Below are 26,674 nucleotides of genomic sequence, written 5' to 3'. Positions count from 1 at the left end.
ATGTTTGTGTGGCTCTACATACTTTCAGTAAAACTTATTTTTAATATTATATACAGTTAGAGAGATGTGTTTTTTGCATGGATTTTTGTAAATTTTTTTAAAGATTAAAAGGAACTGCAGTAAATACATACAATGGAGTAAAGATAATGTTCCTTAAAAATTGAAAGTTGCTTCAGTTTTGTTTTGGAGAGAAGATTCAGTAAGATTCTGAACCGTAATATAGAGATGAGGATCTCAAAGTAGAACAATAAAAGGAATTGTCACAGGTGTCAACATCTCTGGCAAATGTAGACACTAAAATGATGATTCAAAAGATGAAAATACTATCAGTGTTTTTGTTAGCTTCTTTTGGTATAGTTTGTTGTTAAACAAGATGAATTTTTGGTCACTTTTTGGTTACTTCAGTTTTGGTGACTTTCCCCACAAGTCAGGGTTACTGGAACAACACTATTCTCAGAAATCTTATTACAGCATATTGTTTTATGTGTTAATTGATTTATGACAATTGCCTGAAGTGAAACAGCATTTTGCATTCTCACTGGTCAAAATGACAGACTTCAAGTTTCAGTACTTGAAGGAAAAAAAAGCAGAAGATGCTTTTGAACTAAAATAAAAAAACAGCTAGAACAGCATAAGCAGAATTAGGCCAACGAAGAGATTATGGCATTCTGTATTTTCAGGAATTCTAATGACTCACACAGTAACAAAGTAGTTTAGAAATAAAAAGGTGGTTGTTGTAACAATAAGTACAGGAGAGTTACTACTGAAGTGTACATGGCTTGTTGCAATTAGAATGTAGTTCATAATCAGTTATTAAATATTATGTAGTCAACAGCAATGGCTGGGGGGAAAAAAGTAATAACAACTAAGTAATTTTTTTTTGTGTTAGTTTAGCATGCAAGTAGAGACTGATTTCAAACTTTTTCTTCACTGAGACCAATGTGCTAAAACCAAGTATTGATACATCCTGAATGACCTGGATTAGGCAACACTAAATTTCAGGGAAACACACCAATGAACAATGGTAGATTTATGCACTAGCGGATGTGCCAGCAAAAGTACTGAGACTTGAAGTCTGTCATTTCAACCAGTGAGAATGTAAAATTGTGTTTCATTTGAGGCAATTGTCATAAATGAAAAGCAGCTCCTATCACAAATGTACAGGTTTATACTGTTGATAGCCATGCTTCTTCATGTCTTTAAATGGTAATATCTAAGAAATTAGCTTAGTAATTTATAGTATCTTCTGTATTTTCGTACAGTTGGGTAGATCAAGAGAAATAGTGAGGGCAAACAAGGCTTCATCCTTAAAAAGTTGGGGAAAAACATGGCTGAGGAAGTTGTACAGCATTCATCTTGCTGGTCGAGTTACCACATTTCAACTGATGTTTAGTAACTACCCTTTAGCCGTTTGCAGTGTGAAGAAAAAATGCCCTAGCTTCAGTCTCCACTAGTGAGATTTGAGGACTTGGACACATGTGCTGTCACAAAATAAAACCAGATAACTCAAGCTCTCAGTGCTCTCAGCCCATCTCCACTGTTCCTAATATTGAAACAGATGTTTGATCCATTTGTGAACCAATTCCTGAACCAGCCGTGGCTGGTTTTGACCTTTTGTACTTTCCAATTTACTGGGGCAGAAATACCTTATACTGTTTCTAACTTTTAGTTGATTTAATATATTGTCTTTTGTGTGCGTGGCGGATTGACCTTGACTGGGTGCCAGGTGCCACCAAGCCACTCTATCACTCCTCTCCTCAGCACAGCAGGGGGAAGAAAATCAGATGGAAAAAAACAGGTGGGTCAAGGTAAAGGCAGTTTAATAAAGCAAAGTCAAAGGCTGTGCATGGAAACAAAGGAAAGCAAAAGATTTATTCTTTCCCATCAGCTGATGATGTCCAGCTGCTTCCCAGGAAGCAGGACTTCAGTATGTGTAGCAGTTGCGCCAGAAGACAAATGTCGTAAAAAGCGAATGCCTCCCTGGCCTCTCCTTTCTCCTAACTTTTATTGCTAAGCTGACGTCACATGGTATGGAATATCCCTTTGGCCAGTTTGGGTCAGTTGTCCTGGCTGTGTCCCAACCCAAGATCTTGCCCACCCCCAGCCTACTGGTGGGGGGCGAGGGAATGTTGGAGAGACAGCCTTGACGCTGTGCGAGCACTGCTCAGCAGGAGCCGAAACACTGGTGTGTTGTCAACACCTTTGTAGCTACCCATACAAAGCACAGCACTGTGAGGGCTGGTATGGGGAAAATTAACTCCATCTCAGCCAGACCTGATACAGTCTGTCAGAAATCAAAACTAAAATATTTTGCCTGGAGCTTGCGATAGTCTACAAGCTTGCGCAAAAGTGGTCCTTGTAGTTTTGTGGAAGAATGGAAACTCTTTAAGCTTAGTCGCATATTTGAGCCTCAGTTTTCATACCCAGAAGGATAGTTAATGATTTATCACACGATCATTTTATAACCAAATAGCATATAATTAAGTGGAAAAGAACACCAACAGCTAGTGTGGATTAAGACAAATTATGTCCAACCAATATGGTACTGTTCTTTAGCAGGATAACTGGACTAGTATTAGGGAAAATGCAGAGGATTTTGTGTAACTATAGAAAAGCTTATGGTGCTGTCCCATGAGAGTCTTGCAAGGAAACTACTTAAATGTGATTTAGATTACAATAGTACGAACTGACAATGCAGCTTTTTTAGATGTATTTTCTGAAAATAGCAAATGTTTAATGCAAAGTAGGGTGAATTAAGTGAGCTTGTGTGAAAATTTTGATTTAATCAATGAAATAAGAAGTACTTGCAAAATGTATGGACAACAACCTAAGGAGGGCTGCAAAGGCTTAGCAGGATGGCTGAGATCAAATGTAGATGAAATTCAGTGCAGACAAGCACGAAGTGCTTAGAAAGGAGGAATAGACTGTGTGAATATAAACCGATCAGCAGCTGTGCAGGCAGCTATGAGGAGAGGACTTGTAGGTTGTGGTGAATGGAAATGATGTGGTGCTGATGTTCCTTTTCAACAGAAACAGGCTGGACAAGGTTCTCAGTGTGCTGAGTATCTAATGAAAACAGCAGCCTTAAATAAACACAAATAAATGTGAGGTAAGGTGGATGGCAAAAAGAATTTGAACTTTACATACACACACAGGCTCTGAACTACCAAGTTCTATTCAGGAACAATATCTTGATGTTTCAGTAGGTAGTTCTCTGAAAACATTATCTCAGCATTCTATAGCAGTCAAAGAAGATGTGTTAGGAATTACAGATAACAAACATGACCAAAAGCATGAAAATCTGAGGGATGGAACAAAGATTAGAGCATTTCAGCCTAGGAAAAAGTATGACTGGCAAGTATGAGAAAGATTGTGAAGGGTATGGCTGCTTGGCATCTCCTTCAGAGCAATGGCAAAGCACTGGTTAGGAGTGGGGAGCAGTTCTGTAACAGACCAGCTGAGGCACCTCTCTGTGAAATGCATAGTTAAGCTATGGAAATTCTTGTCAAAGGTTGTTGTGAACATCAAGTTTCCATGGGTCAAAAGCAATTGGAAGTATTTATGGAATAAATCCCTAGACTTTGACTCAGGAAGTATTGTGCCATTAAGAGGGAGATACGTATTTGCAATAAAAGTATATTAGTACAATTTGTTTGCAAACCACAATGGTCAGAATTAATTTAATACTTTGACAAATTCTATTCAGTCAGTTCTATTTCTTTAATATGAAAAAATATTTTAGAATATTAAAACTTGGTTAATAAGCAGTAACACACTAGAAGATTAACCCCTTTTTTTATAATCTACAAAAAATAATGCAAGAAGCAGCAATTGGCAGTATATCTGTTTGCTGATATACTTACAGCTATGTCTCCTAAAGAACTGGCTAAAAAGCTGGCTTGCACTCAGAGCACGCCATAACACCCCACAGCTCCTTGCCCCTCGTTTTTTTTCAGTGTCTGCAGCAGAACGTGGCTGATAATGACCTCCCTGTCCTTTGGGCTGTATCTAACGTGTTCGAGGGAGAAAGGGATGAACAACCTATCACAGCGATCACTGGGCTGAGCTGCTGACTGAGCTCTGTTTGTTCTGATAACCTGAATGGGCTATAGGAACACGCAAAGGGAAATTGAAATACGGGATTAATGGGCAACACTTGGCACACTGAGTGACAGCAGTTATCACTCAATATGAAGCTGCTTGTTGTGTTTACTGTCGGGTGCCGCTGTGCAAGCCATGTGGAATCTGGATGTGCTCCAAAAAGATTATTTTGACTCAGAAAGCAAAATTTGAAGAAACAAAATGCATTCTGTTGTTTTGTACATTTAGCAAAGCCAGTGGCTGTCTTTTTCTACAGCTGGCACTTGCTTTTCTGTTCTTGTTGGTGTTACAAATCGGCCACTTGAGTCACATAGCTGGACATTTTTGTGTAGTAAAAAATTCCTGATGTTGTTATTAACATATGTCTCTTCTCAGTACAAAAGAAAAATATTTTTTAAATGAATTAATGTTAACATATAGTTCAAGTAGATTGGTTAACAAAATAAAAAATTTTCAAACCTTCCTGGACTTAAGCCATTTTAGACAATTAGAATGAGGTCATCTGAATCTCCTTTCTAGCACACATCACCAAATTCCACCTCAGTCTTCTCTAAAAGGAAAGTAATGTTTTTTTTCAGCTACTAACATTCCTGTTGGCTTATGAGTCCTTTAAAGGGGTAGTGCAGAGGCATTAAATTACTTAAATCTAGCTGCAAGATTTTCAAAGAAATTTCGATGTACATTAATTTATACACTTTCTACTAATTAAATGAGATTGCAGTGATGCAGAAGTTTGCCCGCTATATAATACATTTAAATCTTCAGACTAGAAATTTGGCCAAAGATGATGCAAGCTTTCAAAAACTGGTTGAGTTGAGTAGTATTAGCTTTAAGTTTGTGCCTTTGTCTCCCCTCGTATTATAAAAAAACCCAGCTAAGATCTGTGTGGTACAATACCCAGTTGTGTAGCTGCAGCTTCCTTCACATGCAACAGGTCTTTGTACGATATGCTGCTACATTTTTTCTTTCTGCTTTTAGTAATCCTAGTCTATTTTGTAACTCATCTGGCAAATATCCATCATAACATTGTTATGAAATCATGCATTTGTACTTTTAATGAAATCATTGCTAAAAAGTAGTAAAGTTAGGAGCTCTTCATGAAGGTGTTTAATTGACAATAGTCCTGATAAATTACAAGATGTATGGTTTGTGTAAACATGTAGCACAGTTGTATATTTTCCTTAATCTCTTTGAATTCTCTCTTCGAGATTCCTTTGGGATTTTTTGAAAGCTGCTTTGATATTTCTTTAACATCTCTTTGAATTTCTCTCTTGAAATTACTTTTCAAGAAAAGCAAAATCAAATAGCTATTAGAAGAGCTTATTGGATGTCAACTACCCAATATCTTCCAAAAAGTAAATAATAAGAACCAGCCACAAAGCAACAGATGCTGGAAAATAGATAAGCACAGCAACTGCATCATAATTACTTTTTTAAATTTTGTAATGGAAATCTACATTTGAATAGCTTTAGGACTGAAGCTAATGAACAAAAGCCAGGAATTTTGAAGCAGATGCTTACATTTTGGGGCATATTCATGACTTGATAAGGGTGAATATCACCCATTAACATTGCAGGAATTGCATACATGCAAAACAGAAGGTTGGACAATAAGTGTTACTCATTCTGTAATGGCTTTCTCTGTTCATACATAAGAACTACATAAAGTTACTTTCTGCAATGTATTTCTTTAGATTTTTTGCACTCTTCTGAACGTGTATCTATTTCTTGCTTGCATTCTTTGCAGTCTGCCTTATATTGCTTTGACCATCTAAAATAGCCCTAACATGGAAATGAATTTTCTTTGCAGCTCCTTACAGACAAGATTTTGCTAAATTTCCTTTAAAAAAAAAAGATGATTGTTTTTTTTCTTTAAAAGAAACTTGTTATTTTCAAGTGTATTTTCAATACTACCCTTTTCAGTTTCTAAGTCCTGTCATTACTTGTAATTACGATCCCTTCTAATCAAGCTGCTCCCTTATACTGGTATATTTTTTCTGTCTCTTTCACGGGTGGACTACCAAAGTTGTCTTTTAGGTGATACATAATTTGACAAAAGAGAGCTCTGTGTGCTTTGCTCATTCACTAAACAACACAAATTTTGTCTAGGATTTAGAACCTGACATGGCTCTGTGCCTGGGAAGATCATGGAGCAGATCCTCCTAGAAGCTATGCTAAGGCACATGGAGGACAGGGAGGTGATTCGAGACAGCCAACATGGCTTCACCAAGGGCAAGTCCTGCCTGACCAACCTGGTAGCCTTCTGTGATGAGTGATGACATCAGTGGACAAGGGTAGAGCTATGGATGTTGTCTCTCTGGACTTCTGTAAGGCCTTTGACATGGTCCGCCACAACATCCTTCTCTGTAAATTGGAGAGATATGGAACTGATGGGTGGATGGATGAGGAATTGGTTTGATGGTCTCATCCAGAGGGTAGTGGTCAATGGCTCCATATCCCGATGGAGATCAGTGACAAGTGGTGTCCCTCAGAGGTCCATACTGGGGACCAGTACTCTTTAATATCTTCATCAATGACATAGATGGTGGGATCAAGTGCACCCACCTTCAGCAAGTTTGCAGAGGACACTAAGCTGAGTGATGTGGTGAACACACCTGAGGGACGGGTTGCTATCGAGAAGGACCTGGACAAACTCGAGGAATGGGCCCCCGTGAACCTCATGAGGTTCAACAAGGCCAAGTGCACGGTCCTGCACCTTGGTTGGGGCAACCCTCACTATCAGTACAGGCTGGGGGATGAAGGGATCGAGAGCAGCCCTGCTGAGAAAGACTTGGGGGTACTGGTGGATGAAAAGCTGGACATGAGCTGGCAATTTGCGCTTGCAGCCCAGAAGGCCAAGCGTATGCTGGGCTGCATCCAAAGCAGCGTGGCCAGCAGGTAAAGGGAGGTGATTGTGCCCCTCTACTCCACTCTGGTGAGACCCCACCTGGAGTCCTGCATCTGGCTTTGGAGCCCTCAGTACATTGACCTCTTGGAGCGGGTGCAGAGGAGGGCCACAGAAATGCTCAGAGGGATGGAACACCTCTCCTGTGAGGACAGGCTGAGAGATTTGGGGTTGTTAAGCCTGGAGAGAGAAGACTTCGGGGAGACCTTCTTGCAGCCTTCCAGTATTTAAAGGGGACTTCAAAGAAAGATGGGGACAGACATTTTGCCAGGGCCTGTTGCAACAGGACAAGGGGTAAATGGTCTTAAACTAAAAGAGGGCAGATTTAGACTAAATGTAAGGAAGAGATTTTTCACAGTGAGGGTGGTGAAACATTCGCACAGGTTGCCCAGAGAGGTGGTAGATGCCCCATCCCTGGAAACATTCCAGGGCTCTGAGCAACCTGATGTTGTTGAAGACTCAGGTTGTGGGGGGGGTTGGACTGGATGACCTTTGGAGGTCCCTTCCAACCCAAGGATTCTGTGATTCTGTGATAACAAATATAGTCCTCTGTACTATAGTAACTGCTCAGATGCATCTTTCATTTGCATCCATGCCAATGCTGTAATGATTAAGCCCTATAACGATCTCTAAATGGATTATAGGATGATGATGATATAATCCACCCTTCAAACTTTGTTTTTTAATGAAATACTTACCTTTTTCTTGTCACTCAAGCATCACTCAGATATATTGTTCTGATACTTGTTAACGGTGGTTCCTAAAAAGTTGCTGATATTAGAGTGCATCATTAATATATCTTCATGGGTTGGTAAAGCAATGGTATGAGTGTATTTTATGCCTATGTGATATGGCAGAAATACGTTCTGAACTATGTTAAGGTAAATCAAGAAAGTTAAGAAGCCCAGAGAATTTCTGTTGAATTTCAAGGTGTACAGAAAGGCTACATTTTCCCGAAAAAAGAAAAACTCAAGACATAAATACCAACCTTAATAAATTTAGATTACTTATTACTATTGGTATTGATTGATTTGCCCACTGAAAATATTTTAATTAATATAAAAGCCTGTCAGTGATTTGAATATGTTTGTTTTATAGCTAACAACCTGGAGCCCTAGTTCATTGCAAAGGCTCCTAGGTACTATGTTGACTCAGATAATAAGCAGTGAAAATAACAAATACAGTTGAACTTTGAGATAAGTTATTGTCTTACTGATGAGAAAGTAAATGCGTAGGGGTAGACTTACCTAGCACTGATGACTACTGAAACGTGCAATATGACAGCTCTCTTAAGTAAAATATCTAATGAAGACATGTTACTTATCAAAGGGAAGCTGGGTGTGAATTGTTGGAAAGTGCATTTTGAAGGTTGTAAGCATTCAGCTTCACAAAACAAAATTATTGGAACCGTGGATTCTATGTCACAAAATAGTATCTCCCAAAGGAAATGTCATCAAACACAGGGAAATACCAGGACCGTCACTAAGCATGCCATCCTCAGTCTGACAGCTGTAGTGGGAGCTATTCTGCTGATTTATCACAGAAACCAGAATATGCTGTCTCAATGAGAAAGAGCAAACTTCATGATAATTAGTCTGGGATAGGTCCATCATAAGTCTCTAGTGCCCTATTATTCTTTCCCATCATGCTGTGGCATTTTGGAGCTAGAACAGCAGGAGAGTTCATAGGCTGTTTCCCCTCTCCTCTCCTCTAAAAAAAAAAAAAACAAAACCAAACAACCCCCCATCCCCAATCCCTCATTTGCAAGGCATGAATGAGAGCAAGATGTACTGAGAATTTGAAAATGGGTGATAAACTGGTCAACAACGTTATTATTTGGAAAATGGGAAGCGTAATCCTCCAACCATTCTATAATTTGCATAAAAGAAAGGTGCTTATAGGAAAAGAAGTAACAGTATGTGTTGGGTTTTCTAACTATGTAGCAAGAGATGCATAGAATACATATTCTGCAATCCCATATTCTACAACCAAGAAAAAAACCCCTAGAAGTATTGGTTAAAAGTGAAAAAAATATATTAACATTCATCATTATGAATTTACTTTTTATCCTTTTTTTGTGGATCTTAAGTCATTTTCTTTGACAAAAAATAATGTGTCTTTAAGGTCAGAAGCTTGAAGAAAAGAGCTAGCAAAAGAAATTAAATTAATACAGCTACATGCTAGTAATCAAGCAGTTGGGTGGAGATTCAACTCCATAGTCATTTAAAAGCCAAACATGTTTGTTAATAGTCGTCAACAAAAGTTTCTTTTGTGAGTATTGAAAAGAGAAAAGCATCTCCAGAGTTTTGTCTAAAATTGACCTTTAAGACAGGTGGAATGAATCACCTTTTTGAGGTACCTGTCTTTGTCCATTACTATACATAGATTTATAAAAATATATTGAACTAAATCCATAACTTTTAAATGACTGAATGTAAGTGAAGTAAATTCTGTTCTTAATGAAACAGTAGACATCTTTCATTCTCCTCTCTTTGCAATAGGAAGAAGTAAAGCTATCTAGAACAGTTTGCTCAAACTACCAGAAACCAGAGACCACTGGACGAGAAGTCAAAATTATTTTTCATATTAAGTTTTAAAAAAATACCAAATTATTAAGTGAAGAAAAAATAACATAAAACCAGTTATAGCTGGTTAGACCAGGAGTCCATCAAAACTGGTATCTTGCATCCAGTGGGGGCTAGGAGGGGACGTCTGTGTCCAAGTATACAAAAGGGAACATGTAATATTTTTGGAAGACCAGGTTCTTGATTATGTTGTCAACAGCAATGCCAGACAGTGTGTTGAAAAAGCCTTATACATAGGAGCAACTAGTTGGTTATTAGTGTGAAGTTCACTTGATCTTTTTCAATATGTCCTTTAAATTCAAACTAATCTAAAAATAGCATAAAATACGATGCTTTTAAAATTAATTAACTGATTCATAATTTTTTAATATTCAATATTTTAATTCAAACTCAACTTTCTTGATAAGTACCCTTTGGGAATGAAAAACTGAGATAAAATTAAGCTATTTGCATTCCAAAAGAAGCAAAGCATCCCAGGATGCCTTTTTCTTTGGGGGGCAATAGGGAAATGACTAATGTGACAAATGTTGGAACTTCAGACCAGAAGAACGTGACGACTGGGCTAACCTCATGAAGTTCAGTAAGGAGAGATGTAGGGTGCTGGGTCAGAGTAACCCAGGCAGAGTGACTGAGCTACTTTAGGAGGACTGTGGCCAGCAGATCAATAGAAGCAATTATTTCCCTCAGAACCTGAAATAGCTCCTGTAGTTTGGGGGTTTCAGTTAAAGAGAGATCTGGAGAAGCCATCAGAGATCCAGTGTGGAGTGAGGAGATGCTGAAGGAGCTGAGCTTGTTACTCAAGTAAAGAGAAGACTAAGGGGAGGTCTAATGCTCTGCAGCTAGTAAGAGTCTAGTAACAGCTATTGAAGGATAGTTGCGAACAGTGATATGCCAAGCTCTTCTTCATAGTGGGCAATGATATAGAAAGCGGCAATGATCACAAATTGTGGCTTTGGCATAGGTGGGTGTCTCTTTTTGACGTAATTTTTCTTCTCTTCTACTGGGAGGGTAGTGCAGTGCTTTAATATGTTGCCTGGAGAAGCTGACAGATCAGACTCATTTGCACAAAGTCATGGCTAAACTGTTCTGTATTGGTGACAGCCCATTTTCCAGCAGGACACTGGTTGAGATGACTTCCAGACACCCTTTTCCGACCAATCTGTGACTCTGTGGTTCATTGCTGCCGTACTTTACAGCAGAAGTTATTTTTCTTCACAAGGAGAACTGATTGATGAGGGACTAATATTGCTCTCTTTTTGTAAATGAGTACTGAATATTAGCAAAAGTAAGGTCAAAAATAAGTTTCACTCTTAATTTCCATACTTAGTTGGATGCCTCAAGGACCTGTGATAAAATTCTTCATGTGTTCAGAAAAAAATTCCTTTCACTTTTTCTGTGTTTATGAACTCAGCACTTAAGCAAAGCAAGCTCAGATAGCCAGAATATGAGGAAAATGTAGTTGCCATCTATGTCTTTCTTTAATTCTGCATTCAATTTCCTTAATAGTAAGATCATACTTTCTTCTTCTGTAATATTGCATCTCATTTACTAGATACCTTCTGATTTGGGCCAAAAGGATGAGACATACCTCTCCTCGTACCTGTCCGTACTTCCTCTCCCCTCTGCAGCTCCATCTTAGTGGATGACGTAGACTCCAGTGGATAAAAAGTGTATGTGGTCCTTTCGTTAAAGTAGCACAGTGCACATGTACATGGAGGACAAAGGTGATTTGCATAGTCATCCTGATTTTCCTGAAGTGTAGGTGTCTAAAATATTGGTAACTGTATACCTGTTGTATGTATCCATGCCAGTTCTTGGTGTGTTCTTCTTAAACAAGAAAGGACACAGTCTTCTTTGGATCTAAGCTGCTTGAAATAAAGCTAGGTGAATGTTTTTTTTAAGAACTGTAAACAAGCTAAAAATATTTGACAAATGTTAACCAGCATGCTAATCAGAGGAGTAGTCAGGATTGGATTAATAAAATTGTTAGTGGAAAGCCAGAGGTCTCTATATTCCCCCAGTAACCAGGGGCTTTCAAGGATAAAGAAAAATTTGTCTAATCCAATTCTCTTGCTGATTTTTGAATCCAGGCTTGTTGAGACAATGCCATAACCAGCAGGCTGTGAGGTATTGTAGGCATGGAATAAAGGATTCTCCATTTCACCCACTAAAGCTGTTCTCTGGAAAATATTTCCCTTCCTCATTTTTCAGTTGAAGAGCTGGAATATTACTTACTTGCACATTCCTCACCTGAAATACTTGTCTTACTTAAAATTTTGTTTGCCTGCTTAGAAGCTGGAAGGAGGGTATTAATTAATTTAGTAGTGGAATGAGACAACTGGGCCTCTTCAGTGCCCACAGAAATTGCCTTTCCAAGACTCTAAAGCCATGGTGAATTGGAAGAGCAGAAATTAGACTTTAAACATCAAGTGGTTGTAATGTGCTGTTCCCTCCACGGAAGCCAATTGCCAATTGATCTTGCTAACACTTCTGAGATACTGCATTAATCTTAAGTATTTATCTAACTATAATCTTGCAAAACAAAGCCATTCTTTTTTCTTATTCTGGTTTGATAATTTTTAATTAAATGTTTTGCAGTTCATTTAATTAAATTGTTCAATGTAAATTATTCATCAGTGGAGGCAATTACATTAAAAAATAATGTGTGTTATTGGATCTAAATAAGAAGCTTTTGCAGACAGGGACTGTAATATCATTGTTAAAATAGAAGACTTAATATTACTCATGGCTACCAGACTCTAGCAGGTGAGCCACATACAGAAGTGCAGGTATGCTTTGAATTTGAAATGTCAGGACACTGTTCCTAGTCTCCTAATGGATGCTCTTGAAAACATTTTCAGTGAATTACAAACTAACTTTTAAATAAGATGATCTATTTCTGTATACAATATTAGAAGCATTATTTACTTCAAAACTCAATGTAGGCCTCAAATCAAGATGAAACTCCCTCCACAGAATATGTTGCTTTTTGCAGGATGCTGTAAGTGAAACTAGTAAGATTTTGCAGCATTACTACTGAATTGGCAGTGTTTGATTTCCTCTTTAGTTTTGAAGTTAGTTGAAAAGCATTATTCTCGTTAAGCAATGGCTATACTAATACTGCTGTGCAATAATTTTGAGACCAGCATTGTTTTTTCAAATGTTTAGTATGGAGGAAGTTCAGCTCTTATGGTGGGGAGGAAACTCAGCAGAGTTTGTGGGATTAGTTTCATTCAGCAGTGTCTTTAGTTGCCAGGTGACTAGGTCATGATAAACTGCAGTGAGCCAGGCAGCCTTCACCTGCTCTTCTGGTGACTTTGTCTGACATTAGGTGGTCAGGGTAATCCATGGCACCTCCAAAATACCAACATTAGTCAAAATTTATTAGGTTTTGAGATTTTTCCCAGAAGAAGGCAGTGAATGCACAGTGTAGATAGACATAGCGAATGTATCTAAATTTTGGAAAGTCATCTCTACAGACAGCGAAAGACTGGTATTTTATGAAAATCACACTTCACTACATCCATTACAGCAAATACATTTCAACTGATTCTTAAAGCAAATCCATTAGAAAAGTTTATGGTTGAAAATACTCAAAATATCCAGGCTTTGTAATGAGGAGAAAAGTTAACAAAAGATGAGTCTAGCTATCTGAACTCTGCAAAGCCTTTTGTAGATTAAATTATTAAATGATATAAGTTGACCTATACTGAGTCAAAATCTGATTGGAAAGGGTAGAATGTCTTGAAACTTTCTTAACAGCATAATACACATGAAATCAATGCACTCTACAGCTGCACTTCCTGATTTCAGCCATGATTGACTGATCAGTCATCTTCATCTGTTACAGTCAATGGTAAATTTACAGAAATATCATTGAAGTAATTTCCAAAATATTCATTCGATTAAATATAGTCTGTTCCCCAGAATTGTGAAGCTGATGAAAATGATTTAGTGTACTGGTGACTAATGTTGCATATCAGCATGGGACTCAACATTTTATTGAAATGTAAATTGCAATATAGTATATAATCATAATTTAACTTCTACATAATTTAAGAATATCAAGGAACAAAAGTGCTGACTTACACCTTGCAGGTAAGGCAAAAAGAGAACCTGTTGTGAAACCAAGTTGGAGATCAGTGCTGGGAACTTTCAGATCTCTATTTTCCATTTACTTGTTGTTTTAAAAGTACCAGTAGTTTTGCTCCAAATGTATACTTTTATTATGCATAAAGTTTCTGTATGAAGCTCAGGATTTCCTTTACTAGTTAATGCAGCTGTAAAAGCCTAGCATGTGTTCCAAAGGTAATATAGCCAAAGTCACATAAAATATTCCAGGTAGATCTGGGGGAGGAGCTCAGACTTTTTAATGGGTTTTCACCTAGACTGTCTTTCTTATGAGGGAAAAGTAATCTTTGGCTGAAAATGTTGGAAATACAGAACACAGCGTCTCTCTCTGACCAAAAGTACGTACATGGTAATGAAGTAGTTTCTTCCATGAACCGGAAAGAAAAAAAGGAGAGAAAAAAAATTTTAGGCTAGAAATCACACTTCTGCTTTCCCCAGAGATTTTTTCCTGGATTATGAGTGGAGCACTCTTCAGTTGTATTTCCTCTTTCCTCTCTCTGCTTCTTTTAACATCTCTTACCCCTTCCTTGTGCCCTAACTCCTAACTGTTTTTACAGTTCTTCTGGTAGATTTCCTCCTTTCCTTATTTTCTGAGAGTTCTATGATACTCTGTGTGAAACCCTTTTCTTACCCTTTCCCATGGCTTTAATTAAAACTGCTGCGTGCTCGAAAGTTCACTTAGGTGCACCTGACTGCAGGGCTGATACGCTGCTTTTCTCTAAGGCCTTGACTTCTCATGAAAGAGCATTGCTATATCACTTCTGAAGAAGAGGGCTTAATTTATCTGCTTCAAGAAACACGCCATATTCTATATAATTTCACCTGTGAAACTAAGGGACAAATAAGTTTACTATAAAGTCACATTTTGCTGTACCAGTAAGTCAAAGATAGCATAATGCAAGACAATGTGGTCTGTTTTTATAATCTGAAATACAATGCAAAAAAGGCACTAGGTTAATAGCTTCGCTACAAATGTCACCCAGTACATCAACTATATTTGTCTGTTCAGGGAATGTGCGCTACTCATCCTTTTCCCATGGGATAGAAATGTTGTTCACATGAAACTGTTGTTCACATGAATGCAAATCTCCATCATGAATACACAGTTTTACCTGACTTCTCTACAGGCATTCTCTGTCTTGCAACCTTATGACATGGTGAATGGTGGTAGTTCTTGTTCCTATTTTCATCATTTAAAGAACTATGCTGAAAATCTGTTGGATATATGAGAAGCAGCGTGATGTCATTGTCCTTCATTTCTATGCAGGCATGAGAGGAAGAGAAGTTTTCACTAACTCCATTTCAGGACCTCTTTCTAAAACTGATTTTTTTGTTTAAAAATAGTCCTTGGTTTCCACTCATTTTTTAGTAACAGACTGGCTGAAAGGGTATTGCTTTCCACTAACTGCCATTTCTACACTCTATCTTCTTTTTTTTAAAGAATTTAGTAGTGAACAGGTTTGTGGGTTTGGTTTTTATTTTTTTTCATGGTATGTATAATTCTCAGTAATTTATTTGATGTATATAAAAGACTCAGTCCTGGCTGGTGGAATAGCAGGCTGCTGGGAGAGGGTTGCTGTATGCATGGGAACATCGAGCAGCCAGCAAGAGAGGGCTGCCCTTGTGTAAGTCACCACCAAACTGTGTACCATGAGTTAATTTGGAAATGTACTTTTTTTGTGCTTTTAATGCACCCAGGATTGGGTTCTTTCGTAATGGGCACAAACGGTTACTGGTGGACTGATTCCCAAGCTGCTGAATTGATTTCTAAATTATGACTCGTGCTGAGGATATATGTCAGTGGTTGGTATGGGAATTGTGTATTGGAGATGGTCCCAGTATCGTTCTTTGTGATTTGGAGTATTGAAGAGGTGAGTGTATGGTAAAATTCAGATGGTTGCTGGTTTAAAAAAAAAAAAAAAGTTGTATTCAATCCCAGATACTAAGACTGGGTTTGCGAAGTCAGGTGTAAGTTGGCTTTGCTGCTGGAATCACCTCTAGTTTGAATTGGTCTGTTTGTTACTGCTCCTACCTTACAATCGCTTACTTTTGAGATTGAATAATACTATGTTAAGCACTTCGAGTTGCACACAGCTCACATTTTTAAAGCTATCTAGGCATTTTTCTCTTTTTAAAAATGTTGTGTAAGCTCCATTTTCCAGCGATTTAAGCCCTTAAGAATCCAGGGATGGGACTTGCTCCAGGTTAGGACAACCATTTCTATAAAGAGGTGACCTATGCATGTATGACAGGTGTGGAAGCTACTGCATTGAACAGGCAGCTAGTCAGTACCATCAAAGTAGCTTAAAGATCCACTGAGCTCACCGTAGGGACACCTGGTGATGGCTAGCTGAACAAACCGTTTCAAAGGAAGAAAAGAGTAATGTGTTATTGTCACCTAATCTACATTGTCAGTCTGTGTCCTTTTAGTGCCTAGTAAATGTAGTTGCAGTTAGTTTAACCTTTTAGACTTCTGTTGTGCCTGCCTGCAGATTTAAAGGAAGGCTAAGCATACCATAGTGTTCAATCACTACGTATTTCTAAAGGCATTTGGGGTATGAAAAGGGCTGTAAATATTCTTCTTCTGAGAGATGAAACTCAGTTCCTCCAAAATCCAGGTATTTCAGTGGTCTTTTTACACAGATGCAGAGTTCTTTTAGAAGTTTTTATAATTTGAAAATGATAGAATTAGTTCTTCATAATCAAACTGTTCCTAGTGAAAGTGCGGGCTTGGACATGTTCAGATGTTTTTCTCAAATATATTATGGGTCATATTAGATTTTTTAAGGAATGACTGATTTGCTATGAAAGGAACAAAAAAACAAGTTTAGAATATGACAAATTATATTCAATGTTCCATAAAACCAGAGAAAACCAATCAGATCTGTCTGTCAGATTACATTATTGGTGAGTCTTTCTGTGTGGCACTATCATTGTGAAATTTAAAAGCATTTCACACACAAAAGCCAAAACTCTACAAATGTCATTTGAGATAAACTAGGGTACATCAAAGTCATCCATGAACTGAAGATGTTTTAGATATCTGGATGTTAGGCCAGTTTTGTACAGTTTGTATGTCAATGCAGGTGGTGTTTCAGTGAAAGTACTTTATGATGGTTGTTTGTAAGGCTAGCAAGCTTATTTGCATTAGATCACTCTAACGAGATATTGCTGTATAACTAGAGCTGGGCAAATATTTTGAAACAGACACTAATTTAAGTGGGAAAAAAACCCAAAAACAACCCAACAACAACAATAATAAACCTCAAAGCAAAGCCTGGTTATCTTTAGCTCTGAAGTCCCTCAGTCACAATTAGTTGAAGTTTGGAGTACATTGGGGGAAAGAATTACCACGTACCAGGTCCACTTTTAAAGTCTTCTTGAAAGTCATCTGCTTTTGGCCATTGATGGAGATGAGACACTGCACTGAATGAACCTTTTTCTGGTCTAGGACAGATGATCTTACATGTACATTTTGTTTGAAATTCTGTCTATTTTTGATAATGTTTCAAAGCTAGTGTTTTTGAGAACTGCTTATGTAAGTCCCTAGCAATCAGATAACTCAGTTTGTGGGATTCTCATCTTCACGTCTTCCTCTCAAAGGAATGAAACTCTTGTGTTTAGATTTCTTAGACACTAATAAACCTCATATCTTTATATTTTCTGATTAGGGTTGTCTTCTGTCTAATTTGATTTGATCTAGTTAAGATATTCAAATACTAACTGAGTGAGTCAGCAGAACAGTAACTCTTTGGACTGGTAGTTAGTGCAAGTACTAGATTAAGAGCCTATGGTTCATTGTGGTTATTTAAATTATTTATTCAAAGAGGAGCAAAAGGAGGAGTATCAATAAAACAGGCTAAAGAACTCTAGATCAGAATGCCAGCATCCTTCTGTGGCGGTAACATTTTCTCTTAATCTGTTTTTTGACAGAAGATAGCTATGATAAGTAGTTTTTCTTTATGTTGTTTTTTACCACTACACTTTTTATGATTAAAATGAGAAGTCTGCATTAGTGTTTCAAAACATTTTCTAGGTCACAGGTATTCCTTAACAAATCATACGAAATAAAATAGTACAAACAGTTTGATACTCAGCAAAACGGTGCATATTTACTGCTTAACATTTACCCCATATGTGTGAGTTCATCCTTTTCTGTGTCATAGTAAAATATTTGTTACTGAATACAGCTTACAATGTTAAGTCCTGTTAAAGTACACTGATGATTTCTGTGAACATGTTTATAATAGTTTTCTTTAAATTTAGAAGTATATGTGGTAGTTCATCGTTGACTATAGCTTCAATTCCTTGTGCATTGTAAATCACCCAAATGATAGGCAACTTACTGTATATTTCATGTGAATGTCTGTTGCAAGATACACAGAAGTTGCTCCAATTAGAAAGAGCTGCCTCAATGTAGCTCTGCATTTTGCTCACTGCCATTATGGTGCAATCATTGAACCCCTGTATCTTTGAACTTACTACATTATTTTGTCTTACTAAAAGATCAACTAACTAACCAACACTTCCCTTTGTCCCTCTGTTGATCACCATCTGAACTAATTCTCTTGATCAGAGGAATGACCTAGTTAAGGATGTGTTATTATTTTAGATGTAATTAATCAAAGTGAGAGAAACGGTTTTTATTATTTTCAACACTAGAGGGCATGAAAGTGTGCTTCCAGAGAGAGAAATGCTTTACAAGTTACAGCACTGAAATCCCGTAGTTCTTGTGATCTCAAAACCTGTGGGGAGCTGGATCGGTTACAGCATCACAGAATCGCTGAGGAGGCAAGGCACCTCTGGAAATCCTCTAGTCCAACCCCCCTGCTCAAGCAAGGTCACCTGGAGCAAGTGGTCCAATACCATGTCATTTGATAACTTTACAGCTTTATTTGTAGCTTTGGTGTGCTCTGAACCTGAAGTGGCCAAAACTATTACACTACAGTACTGTGTCATTTTTTATTTCAGTCAAGAAAGCTTCAGTAAATTCATTATAGTGAATTTTCTTCAGTCGCCTGCAAGAACAAATGTTCTAACATTACTTTTGGATCTGTTCAGCTTTTAGGGTAACTTGCAATGCCAAGTATTGCCTCTTTATTTCATCCTCTTCTGTAAGTTAATTATGTTAGGAATTTATGATAGTACTTTCTGTATAAAATCTAAATAAAACTGTTCTCGTCATCTTATATTGAATTTCTTGTGTTAGGATTGTGCAGTTAAATAAGTCACTAAAGCTAAAGGAATTAATTGCAAATACAATTATTTTCATTTGCAAAGACCTAAGAATAAAATTAGTGTGGATAAATATACTGAAAGATTAATAAAAACATAATATAATAATTTTTCTTATCTGCAGTAGAAAAAAATTTTCCTACCTTTTTAAAGATGCAGGTTATATTATTACAGGTTTTGATGATGTTAGAGTCATGTGTTAAGCAAGATTCCAGTTCTAGTTCAGGTACTGATTTCCTTTTTGGCTTAGGTTAAATTAGCTAAGTTCCCTACTTCAGCTTCCATTTTTGTTGAATGAGAAAATGCTCATTACTTCCAGATGGATAATTTGCTTTTTAATAAGCTCATGAAAAAAAAAAATATATTTAAAGTGATATTTAATAAGTGGTTTCACAAATGAGGTTCTCTTGCAAGACAAAATGTATAGTATGTCGGTTTAGTCAATTTATTAAGGAAAACTTTTGTGCTTCCTGGGAAGCTTCCATTTTAAATCAATGTTTCTGTACTTTAGACAAGAGTTGATCTCTACTGTTTTCTTGCAGTGGACTCCTCTGGTTTTTCCAGTAGTTTTTTTTCTGCCATGTTGACTACCATTCTACTCTATGCATTTTCTTGGGGTATATTTTTTATGGAGGCTAAAACAAAAGCACAGTTTCCTAATTCTCTAGCAAATGGGTAGCCTTTCCTCTCATTGTTCCTTTCTTTTGAACAAGACTTTGATCCATAATACATATGTCCCTATTTAAGAAAGAACTTACCTAAAAGTATTATCTGTCATGTTGGAAAGACTTGCCTATCTGAGCACCAGGAGAATTGATACATGCTTTTTAACTGTCACACTGCCAAGCAAAGCTGAGTTGCAAAGACTCAGATTTGCCATGTCTTGCTAGTAATGTTAATTCTATCTCAGGCATTGAAGTAGGATCTTTATTTCCGTCTTTAGAAAAGATCACTTAATACTATACATGATGCAAATGGGACTTCATATATATTTTAACAGTAAATTCAGTAAATTAAAATGTAGACTATAAACTTACCTTGTTTCTTTTACACTTTGGTACTGTCCAAAGCTGCCCCATTTTTGCCCTTGTCCTAAGGTATACCGGACTTCTCAAATTAGCTCTGATCTAAGTGGCTCTGATGCCGCTTTTGTTGCAGTCAGCTAGAAGTAGAATGGGTTCCTGCCAAATAGTTCTTGAAATCCCACTAAAAAACATAGGATTGGAAGTGGTCAGGGCAAGGATTGACTCCTAATTCATGATTCTGTGACACATGTTTGAGGAATCAGGGGATTGTTTAATTTCCCTAGGAACAACTGAAAACTTTCCTAGGTAATTTGCTGAATATACATTTTGCTTATCTGTGAAATCCCCTTTCAATGAGCCAGCTCCAAACATGAGTCAAAGGTGCCTGGTAATGGTTTACACAAGCTCTTCAATTTCATTTGTACTAAAATTAGGTTCCTTAGTAATTCTTGAGACTCCATTTGTCCTTGAAGTGTATCATCATCCTTTGAAAGAATAGATAAATAGAAGAGCTTTGATTTAAGCAATGATTTAAAAAATAATGACCACAACATATATTGGAATAGTATCTCTTAGTTTGTAAAATAATTAATTTGGTTTTAATATTTTTAAAATAAATACAGAACATACAATTTATTGGAAAATTATCAGGAATAAGAGCACTTCTACTATACCACGTTATTTAATCTAACTTTTTAAAACAATATTTTCAATTGTGGCTTTTATAGAATTTTGTAGTTTATAACTCTTTAAGCTGCAGATCAGTGTGCAGTGCTTGTATAATGGCCACAGATGAACATATAATTCTGTACTAAGGATAACATCTGTCCTGCACAAACTCCAGGAGTTGCCTATGAATTCAGAGAAAAACCTTGCTCAGTAAAAGCTCTTTGTGCAAACTCCATAGAAAACCTGACTATTTCACACATTTCAATAGCCTTAACATTCCTGCCTGGTCTAGCACCTTATTTTCCTTCATGATTAAACCAACTTCTTTCTGATATCAGGTCTCTCCTGGCTTTCATTCTGATGTTCCCTTCTTGATGCTATCTGTCACTCATAGTAAGTAATGTCTGTATGCGTGTTTAATGAAAGAGCTATCTGTTTAGGCCGGTACATTTTTGACACCTCTCTTCTTGCTCTCCAATATTGGTACGTTAATCTCTAGGAAAGAATTTCACACTTTTTTAATCTCACATGCATTTAGTTCTCCATGTGATTTGCTTCCAGCACAAACACATTTGTTTTACTTTCTGAGCTAGAGCTTGCTGCTTCATTGCATGGCTTTAGTAGCAATGACCAGAGCACCAAAGTTTCTCTCACTTTAAATTAGTCACAACTATTTAAGGATAATTTCCACACAACAGAGAGCCAGAAATAGTTCATGACTGATGAGACAAAACCCTTCATACATGCACCTCAAATCAGGTTATGTTATAATCTGTAAAACTAGCGCTAGCAAAACATTACATTCCTATAAAGTTACTGAAAGAGCAAAACTCAGGGTTTTTTTTATATTTCCTATTTACAGAATCAATGTGTGAGTGAGTGCGTGCTTGTGGATGCGTGTTTGTATGTCTTCCTTCTAGATAATTTTTAAACCTGTATGATTTCCACAAAAGTTAATGGTTTTATAAGAATCTGGGAGATAATTAAACTGTTGGAAGTTCACAATTATAGTAGAAGAGATATGTAAAAAATCCTAGAGCTGCTTTTTTGGCAAAAGGGCTGCAGGCTATGCTGACTCTTTATTAATCACCGAAAAATTCTTACATGAGAGCATTCTTGTGAATGCTGCAGCCTCAGGAATAGTATCAGTACTACAAACCGCTTCAGAAACTGCTGTTCAAGTGAAAAGGTCTTACAGAAATATTCCCATTAGCCACTTATAGGGCTGACAGATTTTTTTACAGAAACAAGGGCTGCAGAATTAAGCATTAAAGCCAACAAGGGATGATAAGTAATAATAACAAGAAAGAATTTGCAGTGGAAAGAGATACTAGTCCTGGGTAGAATCTTATTTAAGCTTAACAAAATATGGCCAGCAGTATGCTACTACAGCATTTTTCTTGATACTTAGTCCCCAGTGAAATGATTTGTAATTTTGTTTTTCATTGAACGCGTTAATAGAGCCAAGCTGGTGTCATGAATAATGTATTCAGACTTTCTGACCTATTAAAATAGATAAGAGTGATGGAAGAAATGAAAGACTGAAGACACTGTACTTGCCTTCTGAGGGGTTGAAAGTTCAGACTTCCAGTTTATTACTGAAAGTCGGAATTAAGGGGGGTGTTTTCTGCTGGCGTGGTTCTTTTTTCAGGTGGAAAAGGAATAGTTCAAAGTCAGGATACTTCTTTTAGGAGAAAATACCTCTGTCATGGAAGTAAAACATTCTCAACAGGAATTTATAAAAAAATGTGAGTTAGAAAAAATTTTACAAAAATAAATTTCAAGTTCTTTAACAAGTAAATGAAATGTAGAAAATAATTTTGTTTAGTTCTACGTCTTAGGTATTCTTAGCCTTCCAGCATAAACTTCTGTTCAGGGAGCTCTATAGGAAACGCTAGACACTGTCATGCTTCTGGGGAAAACTAAAAAGCAAGTTTATCCTCCATTCAAATGGTTTACTCCTAATTCTTGTTTTGTCAGTTGTCTTTCATTCCTGTCTTGATAATGGCAAGAGAGGGAGAAAAAAGCTGAAAAAAAATCTTGTCTGTAGTAAAATGAGCATAAATATTATAGAATTCGGATTGTGCAAGTCATCTCTCTGAAACAGTGACTAAATACTTGATTTAGCTACATAATATTCAGTGGCATTTTGTTTGGAGATGCCTAACTAAACCCTCAGGCAGTGTTTGAAAACAGAAGGAGTAACTCTGGGAGAAGCAGTTGTAAAATACCGTATACTCTAATGTAAGCCGTTCTGTCCACGGTAAGGACTCCAGGTTGAACTCTTTTCAGAGTTTCTGGTTGCGGATAAATAAGCAGTTTTAAACAACAGGTTATATATTGCTATTGTCGCAACAGTAACTGTAACATCCTTTTTCTCAAAGTACAGCGCTGCAGACAATAGACCAGCACTCAGGGCAGAGGCTTTGGAAAGGCTGCCCGGGGAGGGAGCACGACTGCGCTGTGCAGGAGCTGTGAAGGGAGCGTGCAGGAAAGCCCCGTTGCTTTTCACCACTTACAAAGTAATGACCTCAACTGTATGTTCTCTTTCCTACATCTACCGCTACTTCATCTCTCGAAACGGGAAGCGGTGGTCCCGTCCACGTCCCCGTCTTGCTCAAGAGGCGGTTGGTTGAGCTGCAGCCCCTGTGCCCCCGGCACGATGCGCTGCCGGCGTGACCTCCCTCGGGTCGCCCGCTGGTGACGGCACAGGTCAGATGCAGCTGATGAAGCTGACCGAGGAGTTTGTCACAGGTTGCACCCGACCGATGAGATCGAGGCATGAGGGGAAGGCTGCTTAAAGAAACTGTGGCAGGAGGCACAGTGTCTGGGTCCTGGCTATACTTCTGTCACGTTCTCCGCTGTCACACGTCCCGATGCTGTAGTGGGTTCCCGTCATGCGACCCAAAGCATGGGGCCGGCTTAGAGTACAGTGGAGATCTCTGCAAAAACACCATCGCCACCACTGGTGAGCCTCCTGGTTGCGGTCCCCTTAAACCTGTAGTTGTTTGAGCTTTGGATAGGTAGAGAGGAATTTAGGGGTAAAACTTGGCCCTTTGACTTCTCAAATGCATCAGGACACAGCTGGGAAAGAGAACAACTGAGTCTGTAAAGATATTTATGCTTATCACCAGACCTGCTCACTACCAAGAGCTTTTACACTTACATGACTTCAACTGACCAAAAAAAGAGTCTAATTTCATGTGGGTTTGTGTGTGTAACTCATTATTAATTTAAATTTAATGTTTTTAATTATGAAAAGTATTATTTTTCCATTCATTTATATGAACCTTTTGTTAAAAAAATAGTAGTAGTTTACATATCTGGGAAAACAGTAAAAGCAATGTTTCCTTAGTAATTCACACAGTGTAGATCCTGTAAACCTGAAGCCCTCAAAAATGACACATTATAGTGGTGCCACTGACCAGCTAGGAGTGTGAAGCTGATATCCCAATATCTGTCAAAAATGTAGAGCAAAAGTTGCAATCACAAAACTGCGTAGAATGTCAAAGATATTGCACCATAAATGTTTATTACAGTATACATTTCTGTAAGAAGTCTGGGTTATCACTGACTGCAATGATTGATTTTACCTCTTTTATATAAAAACAGATATTTGTTTACTCATGCTATTGATCTATTTTTTTCACAAAACACTGCCTACAAATAACAGCTGAATGTCAAATCACTTTATGTTCTTTGAGTCCTTCTAGAAATGTTGCTTTCTTGTTGTCTGAAAGAAAAGAAAAAAGGCAGGAAGGGCCTCGCAACTTCTCTGTAAAAGTCAAGGTGTATTACAGAGCTATTTGCTCCTTAACTTCCTTGAACTTCCCTAAACACTGTGATTTGTTTTGATACAGTAATCTACTGCATGTCACTATAGTGACAATAACTGGTTTTGATATCAAGGTATACAGTCAGTCTTTAGTAATCTTCTAAGAAGCTTATTTCTATGACCTTACTGTGGTTGGCTGCATTAGCAGGTTTAGTGCAATAGTGAAGGAAGGGCAGAAAGGAGGAGAGAGGGAGCTGGTAATAAGCATGTTTGGTACAGTTTGCTTTATAAAAAAGGAAAAAACCCAAATGTTCCTTCTGTATTAATGTGTTGTAAAAAATCCTTTTTAGAAACAGAGTGTGAAAAGGAAACATACCTGGCAATATTAAATTATTTAGGATGTAATTAAAAATGCAGCCTACCTCGGTTTTATTTGCCAGAAATGAAATGCTGATTTTGGCAATGCTCACATCCAGTATTATCATTCAGGTATGTTTAAAGTGATCTATTAATCACTTAAATTTTAATGATTTCATGATTGTGAAGAAGGCTATAGATTATGATACCCAGAGGGCACCTTTCTAAGTATTATTGGAATGATCGCAATTCTATTCCTGTTAAAATTAGATGCTATATTATAAATTAATTATATAATATATTTTGAAATGACTCAAAAATGATGATGTGACTTTTGGCTTGGAAACATATTCATATATATATGTATATATACCCATATATTTAAAAGTTATTTCATAGTGTGAAGAGATTTATTGTCAGTTGGCCCTGTAGTACATTTGTCACTGTAACAGAAGAAAAATTGTTCCTCCAAAGAGCAACATGTTTCCAGTTATAGTATATTTATAACTTTTCGTGAAGAGTGTAGTTTCTCAGTGTACCCTTTGCCATGGAAATTGTACATTTCGTCAGCTGATTTACTGATAGACATAATTTATCCCTGGGAATTTATTTTTCTAACTCTAACCTTTTCCAGTAAGTCCTGAATAATCCTAAATTTTAATTTTTAACCTCACTCTGGGTGAATACTCAATTTCTCATCAGTCACCTTTCTTATGAATAAAAATATTTGGGTTAGATTTCTTTCAAAGATCACCCAAATTAGAGAATCCTCTGCTTACTGGGAGAGTAAGTGCTGGGAGATCATAGCCACATGAAGAGTTGGTAAAGGAGATGGTGGCCTCATTGGCCATGACTTCAGTTGGTGTTAGAATTGAATTGTAGGCAGCTGTTTGCCTTCAGCACTACTAGCCCTATGCTGATACAATTGCATGCAAGAGTTGGGGCTTGAATTAAAAATAAAAACTGGGGAAAAAAAAAAAAATTAAAAAACCCCACACCCAACCAGCAAAAGAAACAACAAAAAGACACCAAACCGGAATGACCCCAGCTAGCCAGGAACTGAGTTCAGTTCTCAAAGTCACTGGCGGTAGTTCAGTACAGGGAGTGATGTCTCTGAGAACAGCTGCCAAGGGGCCTGAAAATTATCTACCAGTCTGAGACGTACTTTCTTAGAGTGGCTGATCTCTCTTAGATGATTAAGCCCTTTCAGAAAAGCTACTTAATGTTATAAATTCATTGTCTTTAGAAACTGTGAGGAAGGAAGACACACTTGAAGAGAGTTAAGAATTAAACAAAGAGGCAATTGGGGCATGTTTCCAATAGCATTTTTACCCCCTGGTTACTAGCTCCTTACTGTGCCATGGGGGGACACACCGGGGGATGTAGAGAATTTTGGTTTGGGGTTCTTTTTGTGGATTTGTTGGTTTTTTTCTGCATACACCTTAGCTGTCTGATGCCAGCCGAAACAGATTGTTCAAAAACAATCCATATTAAAAATACTTTTAACTGAAGAGTTTGAAGGCCTTTGTCTGGGCAGCAGGGAATAACCAGAGCATTGGCTATTTCTGGTCTGCCTTAGGTCTCCGGTTTTGTGCTCTTTTAGCTACAACTATCCAAGAGTTTACCATAAGAGTTCTCACTTGCATAATGCGATAAGAACCCTGAGTATAGGGAACGTTTGTGCAGAGGGCATGTCTCATGCAGCAGGAAATCCCAGTTATCCCTTCTAGCCGGTGCTCTCAGCCAGCCACATCTCTGCCAAAGCATACCGTAGGAAAAGGACGTTCCCTTACACAGTTACAAGGGCTTCACAATTAGTGCGGGGCACCTGCAGCACAACTGTCCTGCTTCCCCTCAGGGATATATTTTTTAGACTATTTTAGAATTAACT

General features: G+C 37.6%; 1 protein-coding gene across 5 annotated transcripts in view; it reads left to right on the top strand.

Annotated features, from left to right (window-relative positions):
• Positions 1-26,674, top strand: part of PDE4D (phosphodiesterase 4D) — a gene marked incomplete at both ends in the record, with an annotated part of 545,358 nt that overhangs the window by 317,741 nt on the left and 200,943 nt on the right. The gene's annotated exons all lie outside the window — the stretch shown is intronic.

Source organism: Phaethon aethereus (genome assembly GCF_964289735.1).
Source record: "Phaethon aethereus genome assembly, chromosome: Z".
In the NCBI taxonomy this organism is placed as follows: Eukaryota; Metazoa; Chordata; class Aves; order Phaethontiformes; family Phaethontidae; genus Phaethon; species Phaethon aethereus.
This window is presented reverse-complemented; position numbering and strand designations above follow the sequence as displayed.